We start from the raw sequence: 7,570 nt of genomic DNA, 5'->3' as shown, positions 1-7,570 counted from the left end.
GGATTTGTTTTGTGTGTGTGTGTTGTGTGTGCACAATGGTACCAAACGTATGGAACCAATCAAATGACAAGGATCCATTCAGTCATTATATAATAACAATTATTATTATAATCAGGGTTGGGTAGGATTACTTTGAAATGCAATCCAAAAGTAATCAGATTACAAGTAATCCAAATGTATGTACATACATACATGTAATCCACATGTATTCTTTCAAAGTAATCCTACCCAACCTTGATTATAATTGAGCTCAGAGTAAATTTTTAGTTTGCTCAAACTCTCATTTTCAAGACCACTGCATGCCACACAACCAAACTAGCATGGTTGGTGAGCCAGAGAATTGACTGGGCTGGGCTAGGTAGCTACTACTTTGTAACTTAACAGTTGAATGGGAAGTATTTATACTATTCCATCTTGAATGCTGTCAACATCAATATGTTTTAGCTAAAGTTTATACTCAGAGCAGGATTATATAATATTAATTTAGGTACATGATATATGGCTAGTGGAAATAGCCACTAGAAATTTAGATTTTTTTTAAATTCTTTATTTTATTTTGTTCTTGTTTTTTAATCTTGTCAGTGGCCACCAGAACAAGACAGCTTGGAACTGGGCATTTGGCAAAGACATGCATGTTCAGTTCCACAAGTTATTCACTAGATTATATATTTACTTTGAAATTATTTGAAATTCATTCAGACAAAATATGCATATTTTCTCAAATCACAGCCACAAATGTCTATAACTCCTTCAGAGGTGTCTAGGTAGCTTCCCTCTCTGATCTCCCTCTTGCACCATCACTCGGTTTTTGAGAACTTCCTGCTCCAGACAGGGTTACTACAGAGAACCATCCTGTTTGTATTATTTAATGACTGATGGACATTTAATCTAAAACATATTCTGTGACTTGGAAATGTTCACATATCCTTCCCCTGGCTTCCCTATTTTTAAAAGTGATGAGTTATGTTAAAAATCATCATTGTACTTCTTTTGGTCACTTAATTTTCAAATCTGGGGATAAACATTGGTACCAGTTGGACATAAGTCTACATATACTTCTTACTTTTGAAAATACAGGCACTAAGTACAAAAACTGCTCTCATTCCAAAAATGGGTAATGTGATATGTTTGTTAAATGCCTTGAATTAAAGCCAACAGTCTACACGACAAGTAAATTTTGATTGATTCCTTCCAACTTTAAACATTTGTGCCGCTGGGCAAATATTTATGGACTTGATTGTACCTTCTAGTGGGTGTTGTAAATAAAATACAGTTATTTTTTCCATGACTAAACAATCCCTGTGCTGTACTTAAGATACGTCATCCAAAATTTCAGATTTTATGATGATGAGAGCGATCTCACAGAATGTTGAACGCCTGTATGTAAAGTGGCAATAAAACTCAGTGGGTACATCAGCGTGAATAAAGTAAATCATATTAAGGAACAAAAACACACAAATGGTCTCCACATTTCCAGTATCTGTCACTGCTAACTACTCAATGGGGCCTTGTTAGTCAGTAGGTACACCTGTACAAAAACAGCATGCCACCTAATTTGCAAACACACAACAAACTAAAACTGGCACCTTTCTATTGTAACCAATGCAGCTTCAGGAATCAAGTTTCATTTGGTGCCTCGCTTCAATCAGCACTGCTATAGGAAATGTTCATTCTGAACCAAATGATGGAGTTCAGATCCATCTGAGTGACCTTTGACTCAGGGTATTGAGCATTTGCAAAAGGTGGTATTGGGCTAAAGTGAAATGAGAGACCAGAATGGAGCTTCCCCGAGCATCATGACCTTTACCGGACACTCCATCAGTTGCCCGTCACTGCACACTCATTTATCAGCTGCAGAGCTCTCTGAGGAAGTGCACAGGTGCTGCCCTAGGTGGTTCCACGTGACATGCTGGGTCATCTCACACCATTTTTGCCCAAGGCAATAGGAGGGCGGACAGAAATGCAGCTTCTCTTGTCAATACTGAGCAGGATGGAGCTGTTCTACATCAGTGCTAATTCAGCACAAAAGCATCATGGTGGTGGATGCTGTTCTCCGCTGAGGGGAAATAGTCTCTTGGTGATCGCTGACTCGATGTAAACACAAGTGCCTTTAAAAGTTTTGCATCCCTCAAGTGGTCCAAGGGGTGAAAAGTCAAACCTCTTTATAAATTATGTTGGACATTCTAGACAAATAGATGGAGGTACATCCAACATTGACAACTAAAAAACAAAACAATATTAAGTAGATTTCATTGAACTACTGACATTGTATTCTTACATAACAATTTTCAGACAGATTTACAAAAACCTGTCACATGCTCCACAGGTTTGTTTCAGTGTGAATGTCATTTTATAGTACTTCACTGGCATACATAGAATACCTAAATCTGAACGTTTTGTGTCTAAATGTGTTCTTCTGAATGTAGAAAATTTAAACATTATTATTATTAATCCTGAATATGCCTCACATGGGACCACCATTAAATGTAGTGAATATTAAAATATATTTATATCACACCACACCGGGCTCCATAAAATGTAAGGAATTTAAACAATAATCTTAATATTGGGTGGCCTCACACAGCGCACCAAAAATATATGTAATGAATAATTAATGTTGTTAATATCATGAATTTTGGAAGCACCTCACATGGGTGCAACCATAAAATACAGTGCTTTGCAAAAATATTCAGCCCCTTGGTATTTCACACATTTTAATTTGTTTATGGCATTTCAAATACAAAAAGTAAATCAGACTTCTCAATGTAAAAATTTCTAAAATTGCCAGAAGGTACAGCTGAGATGCAAGCCTAGATTTAATGTTTTGGTGAAAGAAAACCCTCCTCTGTACCACTGTACCACTCCTCTGAAGCTGTATAACTGGGGACACAAAATGCAAAACATGCCCAATGCACAATTTCTCCAATCACAACCATAGAAGTTTGTAACTTCTTCTGGGTTGTCTGGGTGTCTTGGTGGCTTTCCTCACTCTTCTTCTTGCACAGTCACTCAGTTTTTGACAACTGTCTACTCCACACAGATTTACCATAGAGTGCCATACTGTTTGTATTTCTTCATAACTGATGTAAATAAAGTTCAAGACATATTCAGCGACTTGGAAATGTTCATGTATCCATCCCCTGACTTGTCTGAAGAAAACTGGCAATTAAACTGATTGTTTACAGGTATTATACCAAAGGGGCTGATTACTTATGCAACCCATCATCTTAGCTTTTATATTTTAATTCATTTATATCAAGTTGTAGAGATTTACTTTCAGTTTGAGTCTAAGGAAGATAATTTTAGAAATGTTTATACTAAGAAGAGTGATTTACTTTTTGTATTTGAAATGCCATAAACAAACTAAAATGCATGAAATACCAAGGTGCTGAATACTTTTGCAAGGCACTGTATGTAAGGAATTGAGCAATCAATATTGAGTCACCTTCTATGGCTGCACAATAAAATATGTAATAAAAAGAGTTAAAACAATATTTAATTAAATATAAAATTTTAATTAAACCATGAAAAAGAATCAATATTAATCAGTCTTTGATCTGAAAGTCATATATTCCAGATGCAATTGTTCAAACATCTGTCTTCAACTGGACAGAAGAAAAACAACTGGAGTAATATTGACACATTTATTTACATATGTACAAGGATAAACAATGTGACTGACATTGTGAGAATATAAATAATGATTCATAACTTTAATACCAAGACAATCTGTGGATAATGAGATGTTAAAGAGAAAACAGTGAAATAATACAGTGTAGAAATTTAATGAGAACAACTCTGGTTGAAATTTAACAGTGAATTTGGGTTCACAAATTTTTATGAGGAAAATTACGAATGAATAGCCACTTTGCATCACTGACAACAAAAACTGTCAGAACACTTGGCTGGTTCACTTATGTGGGTGTGTTGGATCGGGTGTGGTCCGGTCTGATTTCCTGATCGTCCTTAGCAGCCTTCTTTCACCTGCATCGGGGTTAAACCAGTTTTCCCAGGTGACCACAGGCTGTGGTTCTGGCTCGTTTCACCGGCAGGACCGAACGATGGTTCTGTGGTCTGTCGAAGTTGGTTCCATTTGGTGCCTTGTTTTCAAAAATGCTTTGGTGGCTTGAAACACCTGTGGAAGATTGATTTAAAGTCTTTGTAAAAATTTAGAATAAAGTTCAAGATTTGACAAAGAAAGTTCTGGAGGGATTTAAAGTTAATGAAAACACTTTTGGCATTGAGTGGAAAATCTAAAAATTTAACTCAGCCACATGGGATGTGCAGCCAGTACATTCTGAGTGCCGGTCCCACGCCCGGATAAATGAGGAGGGTTGCGTCAGGAAGGGCATCCGGCGTAAAGCAAGCCAACCCAGCTATGCAGACTAAAAATTGAATTTCTATACTGTATCGGTCGCGGCCCGGGTTAACAACGTTCACCACCGGTGCTGTTGCCCAACAGGGTGCCGGTGGAAATTGGGCTACTGCTGGGTGAAGACGACGAAGAAGAGGAGGGGAACGTTTCCACAAACAGCGGGAGAAGAAGAAAACTAGAAGGGTGGAAATGAGAGTGGAGACTTTGAATGTTGGTAGTATGACTGGTAAAGGGAGAGAGCTGGCTGATATGATGGAGAGGAGAAAGGTAGACATATTGTGTGTGCAAGAGACCAAGTGGAAGGGAAGTAAGAGCAGGAGCATCGGCGGTGGGTACAAGTTGTTGTACCATGGTGAGGACAGGAAGAGAAATGGTGTTGGGGTCATTTTAAAGGAAGAGTACATTAAAAGTGTGTTGGAGGTTAAGTGAGTGTCTGACAGGGTGATGAGTGTGAAGTTGGAAATTGAAGGGGTCATGATGAATATCGTCAGTGCATATGCCTCACAGGTAGGTTGTGAGATGAAGGAGAAAGAAGATTTCTGGAGTGTGTTAGATGAGGTGGTGGAGAGTGTGCCCAAGCATGAAAGAGTGGTGATAGGAGCAGACTTCAATGGGCATGTTGGTGAAGGGAACAGAGGTGATGAGGAAGTAATGGGTAGATATGGTATCAAGGATAGGAATGGGGAAGGACAGATGGTAATTGATTTTGCAAAAAGGATGGAAATGGCTGTAGTGAATACCTACTTTAAGAAAAGGGAGGAGCACAGGGTAACATATAAGAGTGGAGGAAGGTGCACACAGGTGGACTACATTCTTTATAGGAGATGCAAGCTAAAATAAATCAGAGACTGTAAGGTGGTGGCAGGAGAGAGTGTCGCTAGACAGCATAGGATTGTTGTTTGTAGGATGACTTTACAGGTAAAGAAGAAGAAGAGAGTGAGAGCTCAACAAAGGATCAGATGGTGGAAGCTGAAGGAGGAAGACTGTTGTGTGAAATTTAGTGAGCAGGTGAGAGAAGCACTGGTTGGAGGGGAAGCAATTTTGGACAATTGGGAAAGTACTGCAGATGTGGTGAGGGAGACAGCTAGGACAGTACTGGGTATGACATCTGGACAGTGGAAGGAAGACAAGGAGACTTGGTGGTGGAATGAAGAGGTACAGGAAAGCATAAGGAGAAAGAGGTTGGCAAAACCGTTTTGGGATAGTCGGAGAGATGAAGAAAGTAGACAGGAGTACAAGGAGATGCGGCGTAAGGCCAAAAGAGAAGTGGCAAAAGTGAAGGAAAAGGCATATTGCAAGCTGTACAAGAAGTTGAATAGTAAGGAAGGAGAAAAGGACTTGTACCAACTGGCCAGACAAAGGGACAGAGCTGGAAAGGATGTGCAGCAGGTTAGGGTGGTAAAAGATGCACATGGTAATGTGCTGACAAGTGAGGAGTGTGTGCTGAGAAGGTGGAGGGAATATTTTGAAGAGCTGATGAACAAAGAAAATGAGCGAGAGAAAAGGCTGGATGATGTGGTGAGAGTAAATCAGGAAGTACAGGAGATTAGTAAGGAAGAAGTGAGGGCTGCTATGAAGAGGATGAAGAGTGGAAAGGCAGTTGGTCCAGATGACATTCCAGTGGAGGCATGGAAATGTCGAGGAGAGAATGCAGTAGAATATCAGCAAGAGTGAAGGGGAAAGTTTACAAGACAGTAGTGAGACCAGCTATGTTGTACGGCTTAGAGACGGTGGCACTAACAAAAAGACAGGAGGCAGAGCTGGAGGTGGCACAGCTGAAGATGTTGAGATTCTCTTTGGGAGTGACAAGAATGGACAAGATTAGGAATGAGCATATCAGAGGGACAGCTCAGGTGGGACGGTTTGGAGACAAAGTCAGAGAGGTGAGACTGAGATGGTTTGGACATGTGCAGAGGAGGGACCCAGGGTATATAGGGAGAAGGATGCTGAGGATGGAGCCACCAGGCAGGAGGAGAAGAGGGAGACCAAAGAGGAGGTTTATGGATGTGCTGAGGGAGGACATGCAGATGGTTGGTGTGACAGAGGAAGATACAGAGGACAGGGTGAGATGGAAACGATTGATCTGCTGTGGCGACCCCTAACGGGAACAGCCGAAAGACAAAGAAGAAGAAGAAGGAAAATATAAAAATTTGGAGGTTTCGCAAACTCACTCTTAATATGAAAACTCAGCCAGGAAGTTGTCTTTAAAATGTGGAAAACTTGACAAAAGCCTTAAATGTTATTAAAACTGGTGCATCAACTTCAAAAGTTATAGAACAAAAAGAAACAATGAAACAAAGAACAATGAACAAAATGAAACAAAAGCCACAAGGTCAGACCGAGAGAGTACAAAAAAAGGGCCGCACACGTGTAAGAGGCAGCGCGTAAGAGGCTGTTAGACAACCATAGGGTGCCAATGAAATATACAGCAAAAATAAAAAATGTAGGCAGACAATGTATCACCCCCAGCGTTTTTCCTTTTGGTATTGGAAATGCATGTGCAAAATATTTTTTGAATCAAATGATATTTAGAGGTTGCTCAAAGTTGATGCATTTTTCAATACTTAGTATCAGCGATTGTGAGTGAAATATTCATGTCTTGAGAGTCAAAGAGTCTGAGAAAACAACTCTGTAGCTGTTTTTGACAAATGTAAAGCCTCCAGAACAGGCTGTTGATTTATATGATAACTAGTGCCCATGTTATTACAGTGAACCACATATTTACATCATCATTCATCAAGTAAGTATATTTTACATAAATCATTGGAATTATATCATTTGGCAGTTTACTGTTGTAGTGTCCTTGTAGCAGAAACACACACTTTTACTTTCCAGATTTGCTAAAATATGGCCTCAGATATGAAGGATCACCTTAGCACAAGTAGAAAGGGAATATGGTTAATTGGACCAATGTCTTCCTCCATTACTGGAACCAAGCTGCCAAGTAATCGGCAAATGCTAAGCAGATTTCTCTACTTGCATCGTAATAGAGAAGCTTGAATCTTCGACTGGACTGGGTTGCTTGACGTGAGGATGTTTTGCTTCAAATTGCAGAAGCTTCCTCAGCTAAAATTCTTGCTGTGGTAGTCTGACTTCTGTCTGACCCTTGTCAAGAAGAACAAACAGAAGCCACAAAAGCTGGAGTTTTAAACCTAACCAGACACCTCCTACTGAGAGGCAGACTACTATTGGCTA

Source organism: Thalassophryne amazonica, chromosome 4, assembly GCF_902500255.1.
Source record: "Thalassophryne amazonica chromosome 4, fThaAma1.1, whole genome shotgun sequence".
NCBI lineage: Eukaryota > Metazoa > Chordata > Actinopteri > Batrachoidiformes > Batrachoididae > Thalassophryne > Thalassophryne amazonica.
The sequence above is the reverse complement of the archived record's forward strand: the minus strand, read 5'-3'. Positions refer to the sequence as shown.